Genomic DNA, 14,241 nt, shown 5'->3' with positions numbered 1-14,241 from the left:
GAAAGCTCCAAAATGCTTGCCTAATATGTCTGTTTATCCAAAAGGAAGTATAGAGGGAGAGCTAGATAGATAGCATTGCATTACATTACATTACATGGCAATGCAATGCACAGTTGCTGAAGTTGAACCAAAATGAGCTTGTCATCTGGCTTCTGCAACTTTTAACATGAAAAATCCAATGAGGAGAAGAAAAGCAAAGCCAAAGAGTCCATCCCAAAATCCGACAAACAAGCAAAATGAACAAAAAGCATTGAATTCAATTCTTTCTGATTTTAGAAACTGCATTAAAGAAGGGGTGCACCGGTCGTGGAGATACTGCAATACCAGGTCAATGCGTGGAGTGGACAGAGCAAGCTCTTTTTCCATCTCCCTGTTCTAAAAATCCATTTAATATATGGTCCCCAGATAGGGGACGTATCAGATATTAAACTGATAAGAACAGATACTACACTTGATCTTAGCCAAAAGGCCGAGAAGCGATAACCAGAATTGGTTTCCGACTACGGTGCCACCCAAGGATTCTGAAAAGTCCATTTGTGGAGATGGCCACCTGGACTCCCGTTAAGAAGACATGCTGTCAACCTCTAGATCCCTCACATGCCTGCACTTTTCGGCTTGCTGCTGCTGCAATCCACGCGTTTTAGATCTGCATAACTCCACCTCTTTTAGCACAGTACCCTCAACCCCCGGCTGTTCCCACCCGCCTCAACACCGTTGGAAGGGAGGAGAACCAATTAAGGCGGGGGGGGGGGGGGGTGGAACGAGCAGCTGTCTACCCTTAGCAGGAGGGTTGCTGATTAATTACCTCTCCTGCTGCTGCTGCTGCTGGCTGTCCAGCAGCAGACTGAAGGTGGCTGCTGCTGTGCGCAGGTATATAAAGGCTCAGAGCCTATTATGACACGCGCAGCCAGCGTTCCATTGCCACATTCCGTCTACTGCAGGCGGGATACCTGGATGGCTGAATGTCACTGAGAAGCTCACAGAGACCGCCATAAGCAACAGTTTAAAAGAATGCCACAGACTAATCAACCAAACTTTTTGGGTTGGTTTCTCTTTTATAGTCTGCAGGCATTAAATGAAAGAAGTCAGTGTTCCAGCAGAGGGAGACAACGTTTCAGAAAAGGCATTGTAGCAAACCAAAAAAGAAATTTTAAGCGCAGCAGAGTAACCAGCTCACATACCTGTTAGCTCAGGTGAGTTTAAAAGGCTGCTGTTGATAACAAGGGCATTTGCTAAATAGATGGTGTGTGTGCAACAATATACTGAAAGGTCAATTATATTGTGCAGCTTATCTCACCACCTGTAGTTATTTAGGTGAAAGCTCCAAAATGCTTGCCTAATATGTCTGTTTATCCAAAAGGAAGTATAGAGGGAGAGCTAGATAGATAGCATTGCATTACATTACATTACATGGCAATGCAATGCACAGTTGCTGAAGTTGAACCAAAATGAGCTTGTCATCTGGCTTCTGCAACTTTTAACATGAAAAATCCAATGAGGAGAAGAAAAGCAAAGCCAAAGAGTCCATCCCAAAATCCGACAAACAAGCAAAATGAACAAAAAGCATTGAATTCAATTCTTTCTGATTTTAGAAACTGCATTAAAGAAGGGGTGCACCGGTCCTGGAGATACTGCAATACCAGGTCAATGCGTGGAGTGGACAGAGCAAGCTCTTTTTCCATCTCCCTGTTCTAAAAATCCATTTAATATATGGTCCCCAGATAGGGGACGTATCAGATATTAAACTGATAAGAACAGATACTACACTTGATCTTAGCCAAAAGGCCGAGAAGCGATAACCAGAATTGGTTTCCGACTACGGTGCCACCCAAGGATTCTGAAAAGTCCATTTGTGGAGATGGCCACCTGGACTCCCGTTAAGAAGACATGCTGTCAACCTCTAGATCCCTCACATGCCTGCACTTTTCGGCTTGCTGCTGCTGCAATCCACGCGTTTTAGATCTGCATAACTCCACCTTTTAGCACAGTACCCTCAACCCCCGGCTGTTCCCACCCGCCTCAACACCGTTGGAAGGGAGGAGAACCAATTAAGGCGGGGGGGGGGGGTGGAACGAGCAGCTGTCTACCCTTAGCAGGAGGGTTGCTGATTAATTACCTCTCCTGCTGCTGCTGCTGCTGGCTGTCCAGCAGCAGACTGAAGGTGGCTGCTGCTGTGTGCAGGTATATAAAGGCTCAGAGCCTATTATGACACGCGCAGCCAGCGTTCCATTGCCACATTCCGTCTACTGCAGGCGGGATACCTGGATGGCTGAATGTCACTGAGAAGCTCACAGAGACCGCCATAAGCAACAGTTTAAAAGAATGCCACAGACTAATCAACCAAACTTTTTGGGTTGGTTTCTCTTTTATAGTCTGCAGGCATTAAATGAAAGAAGTCAGTGTTCCAGCAGAGGGAGACAACGTTTCAGAAAAGGCATTGTAGCAAACCAAAAAAGAAATTTTAAGCGCAGCAGAGTAACCAGCTCACATACCTGTTAGCTCAGGTGAGTTTAAAAGGCTGCTGTTGATAACAAGGGCATTTGCTAAATAGATGGTGTGTGTGCAACAATATACTGAAAGGTCAATTATATTGTGCAGCTTATCTCACCACCTGTAGTTATTTAGGTGAAAGCTCCAAAATGCTTGCCTAATATGTCTGTTTATCCAAAAGGAAGTATAGAGGGAGAGCTAGATAGATAGCATTGCATTACATTACATTACATGGCAATGCAATGCACAGTTGCTGAAGTTGAACCAAAATGAGCTTGTCATCTGGCTTCTGCAACTTTTAACATGAAAAATCCAATGAGGAGAAGAAAAGCAAAGCCAAAGAGTCCATCCCAAAATCCGACAAACAAGCAAAATGAACAAAAAGCATTGAATTCAATTCTTTCTGATTTTAGAAACTGCATTAAAGAAGGGGTGCACCGGTCCTGGAGATACTGCAATACCAGGTCAATGCGTGGAGTGGACAGAGCAAGCTCTTTTTCCATCTCCCTGTTCTAAAAATCCATTTAATATATGGTCCCCAGATAGGGGACGTATCAGATATTAAACTGATAAGAACAGATACTACACTTGATCTTAGCCAAAAGGCCGAGAAGCGATAACCAGAATTGGTTTCCGACTACGGTGCCACCCAAGGATTCTGAAAAGTCCATTTGTGGAGATGGCCACCTGGACTCCCGTTAAGAAGACATGCTGTCAACCTCTAGATCCCTCACATGCCTGCACTTTTCGGCTTGCTGCTGCTGCAATCCACGCGTTTTAGATCTGCATAACTCCACCTCTTTTAGCACAGTACCCTCAACCCCCGGCTGTTCCCACCCGCCTCAACACCGTTGGAAGGGAGGAGAACCAATTAAGGCGGGGGGGGGGGTGGAACGAGCAGCTGTCTACCCTTAGCAGGAGGGTTGCTGATTAATTACCTCTCCTGCTGCTGCTGCTGCTGGCTGTCCAGCAGCAGACTGAAGGTGGCTGCTGCTGTGCGCAGGTAAATAAAGGCTCAGAGCCTATTATGACACGCGCAGCCAGCGTTCCATTGCCACATTCCGTCTACTGCAGGCGGGATACCTGGATGGCTGAATGTCACTGAGAAGCTCACAGAGACCGCCATAAGCAACAGTTTAAAAGAATGCCACAGACTAATCAACCAAACTTTTTGGGTTGGTTTCTCTTTTATAGTCTGCAGGCATTAAATGAAAGAAGTCAGTGTTCCAGCAGAGGGAGACAACGTTTCAGAAAAGGCATTGTAGCAAACCAAAAAAGAAATTTTAAGCGCAGCAGAGTAACCAGCTCACATACCTGTTAGCTCAGGTGAGTTTAAAAGGCTGCTGTTGATAACAAGGGCATTTGCTAAATAGATGGTGTGTGTGCAACAATATACTGAAAGGTCAATTATATTGTGCAGCTTATCTCACCACCTGTAGTTATTTAGGTGAAAGCTCCAAAATGCTTGCCTAATATGTCTGTTTATCCAAAAGGAAGTATAGAGGGAGAGCTAGATAGATAGCATTGCATTACATTACATTACATGGCAATGCAATGCACAGTTGCTGAAGTTGAACCAAAATGAGCTTGTCATCTGGCTTCTGCAACTTTTAACATGAAAATTCCAATGAGGAGAAGAAAAGCAAAGCCAAAGAGTCCATCCCAAAATCCGACAAACAAGCAAAATGAACAAAAAGCATTGAATTCAATTCTTTCTGATTTTAGAAACTGCATTAAAGTAGGGGTGCACCGGTCCTGGAGATACTGCAATACCAGGTCAATGCGTGGAGTGGACAGAGCAAGCTCTTTTTCCATCTCCCTGTTCTAAAAATCCATTTAATATATGGTCCCCAGATAGGGGACGTATCAGATATTAAACTGATAAGAACAGATACTACACTTGATCTTAGCCAAAAGGCCGAGAAGCAATAACCAGAATTGGTTTCCGACTACGGTGCCACCCAAGGATTCTGAAAAGTCCATTTGTGGAGATGGCCACCTGGACTCCCGTTAAGAAGACATGCTGTCAACCTCTAGATCCCTCACATGCCTGCACTTTTCGGCTTGCTGCTGCTGCAATCCACGCGTTTTAGATCTGCATAACTCCACCTCTTTTAGCACAGTACCCTCAACCCCCGGCTGTTCCCACCCGCCTCAACACCGTTGGAAGGGAGGAGAACCAATTAAGGCGGGGGGGGGGTGGAACGAGCAGCTGTCTACCCTTAGCAGGAGGGTTGCTGATTAATTACCTCTCCTGCTGCTGCTGCTGCTGGCTGTCCAGCAGCAGACTGAAGGTGGCTGCTGCTGTGCGCAGGTATATAAAGGCTCAGAGCCTATTATGACACGCGCAGCCAGCGTTCCATTGCCACATTCCGTCTACTGCAGGCGGGATACCTGGATGGCTGAATGTCACTGAGAAGCTCACAGAGACCGCCATAAGCAACAGTTTAAAAGAATGCCACAGACTAATCAACCAAACTTTTTGGGTTGGTTTCTCTTTTATAGTCTGCAGGCATTAAATGAAAGAAGTCAGTGTTCCAGCAGAGGGAGACAACGTTTCAGAAAAGGCATTGTAGCAAACCAAAAAAGAAATTTTAAGCGCAGCAGAGTAACCAGCTCACATACCTGTTAGCTCAGGTGAGTTTAAAAGGCTGCTGTTGATAACAAGGGCATTTGCTAAATAGATGGTGTGTGTGCAACAATATACTGAAAGGTCAATTATATTGTGCAGCTTATCTCACCACCTGTAGTTATTTAGGTGAAAGCTCCAAAATGCTTGCCTAATATGTCTGTTTATCCAAAAGGAAGTATAGAGGGAGAGCTAGATAGATAGCATTGCATTACATTACATTACATGGCAATGCAATGCACAGTTGCTGAAGTTGAACCAAAATGAGCTTGTCATCTGGCTTCTGCAACTTTTAACATGAAAAATCCAATGAGGAGAAGAAAAGCAAAGCCAAAGAGTCCATCCCAAAATCCGACAAACAAGCAAAATGAACAAAAAGCATTGAATTCAATTCTTTCTGATTTTAGAAACTGCATTAAAGAAGGGGTGCACCGGTCCTGGAGATACTGCAATACCAGGTCAATGCGTGGAGTGGACAGAGCAAGCTCTTTTTCCATCTCCCTGTTCTAAAAATCCATTTAATATATGGTCCCCAGATAGGGGACGTATCAGATATTAAACTGATAAGAACAGATACTACACTTGATCTTAGCCAAAAGGCCGAGAAGCGATAACCAGAATTGGTTTCCGACTACGGTGCCACCCAAGGATTCTGAAAAGTCCATTTGTGGAGATGGCCACCTGGACTCCCGTTAAGAAGACATGCTGTCAACCTCTAGATCCCTCACATGCCTGCACTTTTCGGCTTGCTGCTGCTGCAATCCACGCGTTTTAGATCTGCATAACTCCATCTTTTAGCACAGTACCCTCAACCCCCGGCTGTTCCCACCCGCCTCAACACCGTTGGAAGGGAGGAGAACCAATTAAGGCGGGGGGGGGGGTGGAACGAGCAGCTGTCTACCCTTAGCAGGAGGGTTGCTGATTAATTACCTCTCCTGCTGCTGCTGCTGCTGGCTGTCCAGCAGCAGACTGAAGGTGGCTGCTGCTGTGTGCAGGTATATAAAGGCTCAGAGCCTATTATGACACGCGCAGCCAGCGTTCCATTGCCACATTCCGTCTACTGCAGGCGGGATACCTGGATGGCTGAATGTCACTGAGAAGCTCACAGAGACCGCCATAAGCAACAGTTTAAAAGAATGCCACAGACTAATCAACCAAACTTTTTGGGTTGGTTTCTCTTTTATAGTCTGCAGGCATTAAATGAAAGAAGTCAGTGTTCCAGCAGAGGGAGACAACGTTTCAGAAAAGGCATTGTAGCAAACCAAAAAAGAAATTTTAAGCGCAGCAGAGTAACCAGCTCACATACCTGTTAGCTCAGGTGAGTTTAAAAGGCTGCTGTTGATAACAAGGGCATTTGCTAAATAGATGGTGTGTGTGCAACAATATACTGAAAGGTCAATTATATTGTGCAGCTTATCTCACCACCTGTAGTTATTTAGGTGAAAGCTCCAAAATGCTTGCCTAATATGTCTGTTTATCCAAAAGGAAATATAGAGGGAGAGCTAGATAGATAGCATTGCATTACATTACATTACATGGCAATGCAATGCACAGTTGCTGAAGTTGAACCAAAATGAGCTTGTCATCTGGCTTCTGCAACTTTTAACATGAAAAATCCAATGAGGAGAAGAAAAGCAAAGCCAAAGAGTCCATCCCAAAATCCGACAAACAAGCAAAATGAACAAAAAGCATTGAATTCAATTCTTTCTGATTTTAGAAACTGCATTAAAGAAGGGGTGCACCGGTCCTGGAGATACTGCAATACCAGGTCAATGCGTGGAGTGGACAGAGCAAGCTCTTTTTCCATCTCCCTGTTCTAAAAATCCATTTAATATATGGTCCCCAGATAGGGGACGTATCAGATATTAAACTGATAAGAACAGATACTACACTTGATCTTAGCCAAAAGGCCGAGAAGCGATAACCAGAATTGGTTTCCGACTACGGTGCCACCCAAGGATTCTGAAAAGTCCATTTGTGGAGATGGCCACCTGGACTCCCGTTAAGAAGACATGCTGTCAACCTCTAGATCCCTCACATGCCTGCACTTTTCGGCTTGCTGCTGCTGCAATCCACGCGTTTTAGATCTGCATAACTCCACCTCTTTTAGCACAGTACCCTCAACCCCCGGCTGTTCCCACCCGCCTCAACACCGTTGGAAGGGAGGAGAACCAATTAAGGCGGGGGGGGGGGTGGAACGAGCAGCTGTCTACCCTTAGCAGGAGGGTTGCTGATTAATTACCTCTCCTGCTGCTGCTGCTGCTGGCTGTCCAGCAGCAGACTGAAGGTGGCTGCTGCTGTGCGCAGGTATATAAAGGCTCAGAGCCTATTATGACACGCGCAGCCAGCGTTCCATTGCCACATTCCGTCTACTGCAGGCGGGATACCTGGATGGCTGAATGTCACTGAGAAGCTCACAGAGACCGCCATAAGCAACAGTTTAAAAGAATGCCACAGACTAATCAACCAAACTTTTTGGGTTGGTTTCTCTTTTATAGTCTGCAGGCATTAAATGAAAGAAGTCAGTGTTCCAGCAGAGGGAGACAACGTTTCAGAAAAGGCATTGTAGCAAACCAAAAAAGAAATTTTAAGCGCAGCAGAGTAACCAGCTCACATACCTGTTAGCTCAGGTGAGTTTAAAAGGCTGCTGTTGATAACAAGGGCATTTGCTAAATAGATGGTGTGTGTGCAACAATATACTGAAAGGTCAATTATATTGTGCAGCTTATCTCACCACCTGTAGTTATTTAGGTGAAAGCTCCAAAATGCTTGCCTAATATGTCTGTTTATCCAAAAGGAAGTATAGAGGGAGAGCTAGATAGATAGCATTGCATTACATTACATTACATGGCAATGCAATGCACAGTTGCTGAAGTTGAACCAAAATGAGCTTGTCATCTGGCTTCTGCAACTTTTAACATGAAAAATCCAATGAGGAGAAGAAAAGCAAAGCCAAAGAGTCCATCCCAAAATCCGACAAACAAGCAAAATGAACAAAAAGCATTGAATTCAATTCTTTCTGATTTTAGAAACTGCATTAAAGAAGGGGTGCACCGGTCCTGGAGATACTGCAATACCAGGTCAATGCGTGGAGTGGACAGAGCAAGCTCTTTTTCCATCTCCCTGTTCTAAAAATCCATTTAATATATGGTCCCCAGATAGGGGACGTATCAGATATTAAACTGATAAGAACAGATACTACACTTGATCTTAGCCAAAAGGCCGAGAAGCGATAACCAGAATTGGTTTCCGACTACGGTGCCACCCAAGGATTCTGAAAAGTCCATTTGTGGAGATGGCCACCTGGACTCCCGTTAAGAAGACATGCTGTCAACCTCTAGATCCCTCACATGCCTGCACTTTTCGGCTTGCTGCTGCTGCAATCCACGCGTTTTAGATCTGCATAACTCCACCTCTTTTAGCACAGTACCCTCAACCCCCGGCTGTTCCCACCCGCCTCAACACCGTTGGAAGGGAGGAGAACCAATTAAGGCGGGGGGGGGGGGGGGGTGGAACGAGCAGCTGTCTACCCTTAGCAGGAGGGTTGCTGATTAATTACCTCTCCTGCTGCTGCTGCTGCTGGCTGTCCAGCAGCAGACTGAAGGTGGCTGCTGCTGTGCGCAGGTATATAAAGGCTCAGAGCCTAATATGACACGCGCAGCCAGCGTTCCATTGCCACATTCCGTCTACTGCAGGCGGGATACCTGGATGGCTGAATGTCACTGAGAAGCTCACAGAGACCGCCATAAGCAACAGTTTAAAAGAATGCCACAGACTAATCAACCAAACTTTTTGGGTTGGTTTCTCTTTTATAGTCTGCAGGCATTAAATGAAAGAAGTCAGTGTTCCAGCAGAGGGAGACAACGTTTCAGAAAAGGCATTGTAGCAAACCAAAAAAGAAATTTTAAGCGCAGCAGAGTAACCAGCTCACATACCTGTTAGCTCAGGTGAGTTTAAAAGGCTGCTGTTGATAACAAGGGCATTTGCTAAATAGATGGTGTGTGTGCAACAATATACTGAAAGGTCAATTATATTGTGCAGCTTATCTCACCACCTGTAGTTATTTAGGTGAAAGCTCCAAAATGCTTGCCTAATATGTCTGTTTATCCAAAAGGAAGTATAGAGGGAGAGCTAGATAGATAGCATTGCATTACATTACATTACATGGCAATGCAATGCACAGTTGCTGAAGTTGAACCAAAATGAGCTTGTCATCTGGCTTCTGCAACTTTTAACATGAAAAATCCAATGAGGAGAAGAAAAGCAAAGCCAAAGAGTCCATCCCAAAATCCGACAAACAAGCAAAATGAACAAAAAGCATTGAATTCAATTCTTTCTGATTTTAGAAACTGCATTAAAGAAGGGGTGCACCGGTCCTGGAGATACTGCAATACCAGGTCAATGCGTGGAGTGGACAGAGCAAGCTCTTTTTCCATCTCCCTGTTCTAAAAATCCATTTAATATATGGTCCCCAGATAGGGGACGTATCAGATATTAAACTGATAAGAACAGATACTACACTTGATCTTAGCCAAAAGGCCGAGAAGCGATAACCAGAATTGGTTTCCGACTACGGTGCCACCCAAGGATTCTGAAAAGTCCATTTGTGGAGATGGCCACCTGGACTCCCGTTAAGAAGACATGCTGTCAACCTCTAGATCCCTCACATGCCTGCACTTTTCGGCTTGCTGCTGCTGCAATCCACGCGTTTTAGATCTGCATAACTCCACCTCTTTTAGCACAGTACCCTCAACCCCCGGCTGTTCCCACCCGCCTCAACACCGTTGGAAGGGAGGAGAACCAATTAAGGCGGGGGGGGGGGTGGAACGAGCAGCTGTCTACCCTTAGCAGGAGGGTTGCTGATTAATTACCTCTCCTGCTGCTGCTGCTGCTGGCTGTCCAGCAGCAGACTGAAGGTGGCTGCTGCTGTGCGCAGGTAAATAAAGGCTCAGAGCCTATTATGACACGCGCAGCCAGCGTTCCATTGCCACATTCCGTCTACTGCAGGCGGGATACCTGGATGGCTGAATGTCACTGAGAAGCTCACAGAGACCGCCATAAGCAACAGTTTAAAAGAATGCCACAGACTAATCAACCAAACTTTTTGGGTTGGTTTCTCTTTTATAGTCTGCAGGCATTAAATGAAAGAAGTCAGTGTTCCAGCAGAGGGAGACAACGTTTCAGAAAAGGCATTGTAGCAAACCAAAAAAGAAATTTTAAGCGCAGCAGAGTAACCAGCTCACATACCTGTTAGCTCAGGTGAGTTTAAAAGGCTGCTGTTGATAACAAGGGCATTTGCTAAATAGATGGTGTGTGTGCAACAATATACTGAAAGGTCAATTATATTGTGCAGCTTATCTCACCACCTGTAGTTATTTAGGTGAAAGCTCCAAAATGCTTGCCTAATATGTCTGTTTATCCAAAAGGAAGTATAGAGGGAGAGCTAGATAGATAGCATTGCATTACATTACATTACATGGCAATGCAATGCACAGTTGCTGAAGTTGAACCAAAATGAGCTTGTCATCTGGCTTCTGCAACTTTTAACATGAAAATTCCAATGAGGAGAAGAAAAGCAAAGCCAAAGAGTCCATCCCAAAATCCGACAAACAAGCAAAATGAACAAAAAGCATTGAATTCAATTCTTTCTGATTTTAGAAACTGCATTAAAGAAGGGGTGCACCGGTCCTGGAGATACTGCAATACCAGGTCAATGCGTGGAGTGGACAGAGCAAGCTCTTTTTCCATCTCCCTGTTCTAAAAATCCATTTAATATATGGTCCCCAGATAGGGGACGTATCAGATATTAAACTGATAAGAACAGATACTACACTTGATCTTAGCCAAAAGGCCGAGAAGCAATAACCAGAATTGGTTTCCGACTACGGTGCCACCCAAGGATTCTGAAAAGTCCATTTGTGGAGATGGCCACCTGGACTCCCGTTAAGAAGACATGCTGTCAACCTCTAGATCCCTCACATGCCTGCACTTTTCGGCTTGCTGCTGCTGCAATCCACGCGTTTTAGATCTGCATAACTCCACCTCTTTTAGCACAGTACCCTCAACCTCCGGCTGTTCACACCCGCCTCAACACCGTTGGAAGGGAGGAGAACCAATTAAGGCGGGGGGGGGGTGGAACGAGCAGCTGTCTACCCTTAGCAGGAGGGTTGCTGATTAATTACCTCTCCTGCTGCTGCTGCTGCTGGCTGTCCAGCAGCAGACTGAAGGTGGCTGCTGCTGTGCGCAGGTATATAAAGGCTCAGAGCCTATTATGACACGCGCAGCCAGCGTTCCATTGCCACATTCCGTCTACTGCAGGCGGGATACCTGGATGGCTGAATGTCACTGAGAAGCTCACAGAGACCGCCATAAGCAACAGTTTAAAAGAATGCCACAGACTAATCAACCAAACTTTTTGGGTTGGTTTCTCTTTTATAGTCTGCAGGCATTAAATGAAAGAAGTCAGTGTTCCAGCAGAGGGAGACAACGTTTCAGAAAAGGCATTGTAGCAAACCAAAAAAGAAATTTTAAGCGCAGCAGAGTAACCAGCTCACATACCTGTTAGCTCAGGTGAGTTTAAAAGGCTGCTGTTGATAACAAGGGCATTTGCTAAATAGATGGTGTGTGTGCAACAATATACTGAAAGGTCAATTATATTGTGCAGCTTATCTCACCACCTGTAGTTATTTAGGTGAAAGCTCCAAAATGCTTGCCTAATATGTCTGTTTATCCAAAAGGAAGTATAGAGGGAGAGCTAGATAGATAGCATTGCATTACATTACATTACATGGCAATGCAATGCACAGTTGCTGAAGTTGAACCAAAATGAGCTTGTCATCTGGCTTCTGCAACTTTTAACATGAAAAATCCAATGAGGAGAAGAAAAGCAAAGCCAAAGAGTCCATCCCAAAATCCGACAAACAAGCAAAATGAACAAAAAGCATTGAATTCAATTCTTTCTGATTTTAGAAACTGCATTAAAGAAGGGGTGCACCGGTCCTGGAGATACTGCAATACCAGGTCAATGCGTGGAGTGGACAGAGCAAGCTCTTTTTCCATCTCCCTGTTCTAAAAATCCATTTAATATATGGTCCCCAGATAGGGGACGTATCAGATATTAAACTGATAAGAACAGATACTACACTTGATCTTAGCCAAAAGGCCGAGAAGCGATAACCAGAATTGGTTTCCGACTACGGTGCCACCCAAGGATTCTGAAAAGTCCATTTGTGGAGATGGCCACCTGGACTCCCGTTAAGAAGACATGCTGTCAACCTCTAGATCCCTCACATGCCTGCACTTTTCGGCTTGCTGCTGCTGCAATCCACGCGTTTTAGATCTGCATAACTCCACCTTTTAGCACAGTACCCTCAACCCCCGGCTGTTCCCACCCGCCTCAACACCGTTGGAAGGGAGGAGAACCAATTAAGGCGGGGGGGGGGGTGGAACGAGCAGCTGTCTACCCTTAGCAGGAGGGTTGCTGATTAATTACCTCTCCTGCTGCTGCTGCTGCTGGCTGTCCAGCAGCAGACTGAAGGTGGCTGCTGCTGTGTGCAGGTATATAAAGGCTCAGAGCCTATTATGACACGCGCAGCCAGCGTTCCATTGCCACATTCCGTCTACTGCAGGCGGGATACCTGGATGGCTGAATGTCACTGAGAAGCTCACAGAGACCGCCATAAGCAACAGTTTAAAAGAATGCCACAGACTAATCAACCAAACTTTTTGGGTTGGTTTCTCTTTTATAGTCTGCAGGCATTAAATGAAAGAAGTCAGTGTTCCAGCAGAGGGAGACAACGTTTCAGAAAAGGCATTGTAGCAAACCAAAAAAGAAATTTTAAGCGCAGCAGAGTAACCAGCTCACATACCTGTTAGCTCAGGTGAGTTTAAAAGGCTGCTGTTGATAACAAGGGCATTTGCTAAATAGATGGTGTGTGTGCAACAATATACTGAAAGGTCAATTATATTGTGCAGCTTATCTCACCACCTGTAGTTATTTAGGTGAAAGCTCCAAAATGCTTGCCTAATATGTCTGTTTATCCAAAAGGAAGTATAGAGGGAGAGCTAGATAGATAGCATTGCATTACATTACATTACATGGCAATGCAATGCACAGTTGCTGAAGTTGAACCAAAATGAGCTTGTCATCTGGCTTCTGCAACTTTTAACATGAAAAATCCAATGAGGAGAAGAAAAGCAAAGCCAAAGAGTCCATCCCAAAATCCGACAAACAAGCAAAATGAACAAAAAGCATTGAATTCAATTCTTTCTGATTTTAGAAACTGCATTAAAGAAGGGGTGCACCGGTCCTGGAGATACTGCAATACCAGGTCAATGCGTGGAGTGGACAGAGCAAGCTCTTTTTCCATCTCCCTGTTCTAAAAATCCATTTAATATATGGTCCCCAGATAGGGGACGTATCAGATATTAAACTGATAAGAACAGATACTACACTTGATCTTAGCCAAAAGGCCGAGAAGCGATAACCAGAATTGGTTTCCGACTACGGTGCCACCCAAGGATTCTGAAAAGTCCATTTGTGGAGATGGCCACCTGGACTCCCGTTAAGAAGACATGCTGTCAACCTCTAGATCCCTCACATGCCTGCACTTTTCGGCTTGCTGCTGCTGCAATCCACGCGTTTTAGATCTGCATAACTCCACCTCTTTTAGCACAGTACCCTCAACCCCCGGCTGTTCCCACCCGCCTCAACACCGTTGGAAGGGAGGAGAACCAATTAAGGCGGGGGGGGGGGTGGAACGAGCAGCTGTCTACCCTTAGCAGGAGGGTTGCTGATTAATTACCTCTCCTGCTGCTGCTGCTGCTGGCTGTCCAGCAGCAGACTGAAGGTGGCTGCTGCTGTGCGCAGGTATATAAAGGCTCAGAGCCTATTATGACACGCGCAGCCAGCGTTCCATTGCCACATTCCGTCTACTGCAGGCGGGATACCTGGATGGCTGAATGTCACTGAGAAGCTCACAGAGACCGCCATAAGCAACAGTTTAAAAGAATGCCACAGACTAATCAACCAAACTTTTTGGGTTGGTTTCTCTTTTATAGTCTGCAGGCATTAAATGAAAGAAGTCAGTGTTCCAGCAGAGGGAGACAACGTTTCAGAAAAG

General features: G+C 45.2%; 11 non-coding genes across 11 annotated transcripts; all 11 read right to left on the bottom strand.

Moving 5' to 3' along the window:
• Positions 1-290: 290 nt before the first annotated feature.
• Positions 291-481, bottom strand: LOC141200585 (U2 spliceosomal RNA). Its single transcript, XR_012272301.1, has one exon. It is a non-coding gene; the product is annotated as a U2 spliceosomal RNA (small nuclear RNA).
• Positions 482-1,606: 1,125 nt separating this feature from the next.
• Positions 1,607-1,797, bottom strand: LOC141201353 (U2 spliceosomal RNA). Its single transcript, XR_012272915.1, has one exon. It is a non-coding gene; the product is annotated as a U2 spliceosomal RNA (small nuclear RNA).
• Positions 1,798-2,917: 1,120 nt separating this feature from the next.
• On the bottom strand, positions 2,918-3,108 carry LOC141201351 (U2 spliceosomal RNA). The gene has a single exon (XR_012272913.1). It is a non-coding gene; the product is annotated as a U2 spliceosomal RNA (small nuclear RNA).
• Positions 3,109-4,229: 1,121 nt separating this feature from the next.
• Positions 4,230-4,420, bottom strand: LOC141200360 (U2 spliceosomal RNA). The gene has a single exon (XR_012272082.1). It is a non-coding gene; the product is annotated as a U2 spliceosomal RNA (small nuclear RNA).
• A 1,120-nt stretch (positions 4,421-5,540) lies between these two features.
• LOC141201350 (U2 spliceosomal RNA) lies at positions 5,541-5,731 on the bottom strand. The gene has a single exon (XR_012272912.1). It is a non-coding gene; the product is annotated as a U2 spliceosomal RNA (small nuclear RNA).
• Positions 5,732-6,850: 1,119 nt separating this feature from the next.
• Positions 6,851-7,041, bottom strand: LOC141201349 (U2 spliceosomal RNA). The gene has a single exon (XR_012272911.1). It is a non-coding gene; the product is annotated as a U2 spliceosomal RNA (small nuclear RNA).
• Positions 7,042-8,162: 1,121 nt separating this feature from the next.
• On the bottom strand, positions 8,163-8,353 carry LOC141201348 (U2 spliceosomal RNA). Its single transcript, XR_012272910.1, has one exon. It is a non-coding gene; the product is annotated as a U2 spliceosomal RNA (small nuclear RNA).
• Positions 8,354-9,479: 1,126 nt separating this feature from the next.
• On the bottom strand, positions 9,480-9,670 carry LOC141201347 (U2 spliceosomal RNA). The gene has a single exon (XR_012272909.1). It is a non-coding gene; the product is annotated as a U2 spliceosomal RNA (small nuclear RNA).
• A 1,121-nt stretch (positions 9,671-10,791) lies between these two features.
• LOC141200295 (U2 spliceosomal RNA) lies at positions 10,792-10,982 on the bottom strand. Its single transcript, XR_012272019.1, has one exon. It is a non-coding gene; the product is annotated as a U2 spliceosomal RNA (small nuclear RNA).
• Positions 10,983-12,102: 1,120 nt separating this feature from the next.
• Positions 12,103-12,293, bottom strand: LOC141201346 (U2 spliceosomal RNA). The gene has a single exon (XR_012272908.1). It is a non-coding gene; the product is annotated as a U2 spliceosomal RNA (small nuclear RNA).
• A 1,119-nt stretch (positions 12,294-13,412) lies between these two features.
• LOC141201345 (U2 spliceosomal RNA) lies at positions 13,413-13,603 on the bottom strand. Its single transcript, XR_012272907.1, has one exon. It is a non-coding gene; the product is annotated as a U2 spliceosomal RNA (small nuclear RNA).
• Between the last annotated feature and the right edge of the window lie 638 nt (positions 13,604-14,241).

Source organism: Phyllobates terribilis, unplaced genomic scaffold (assembly GCF_046119375.1).
Source record: "Phyllobates terribilis strain yellow unplaced genomic scaffold, ASM4611937v1 Scaffold_108__1_contigs__length_5656254, whole genome shotgun sequence".
NCBI lineage: Eukaryota > Metazoa > Chordata > Amphibia > Anura > Dendrobatidae > Phyllobates > Phyllobates terribilis.
This window is presented reverse-complemented; position numbering and strand designations above follow the sequence as displayed.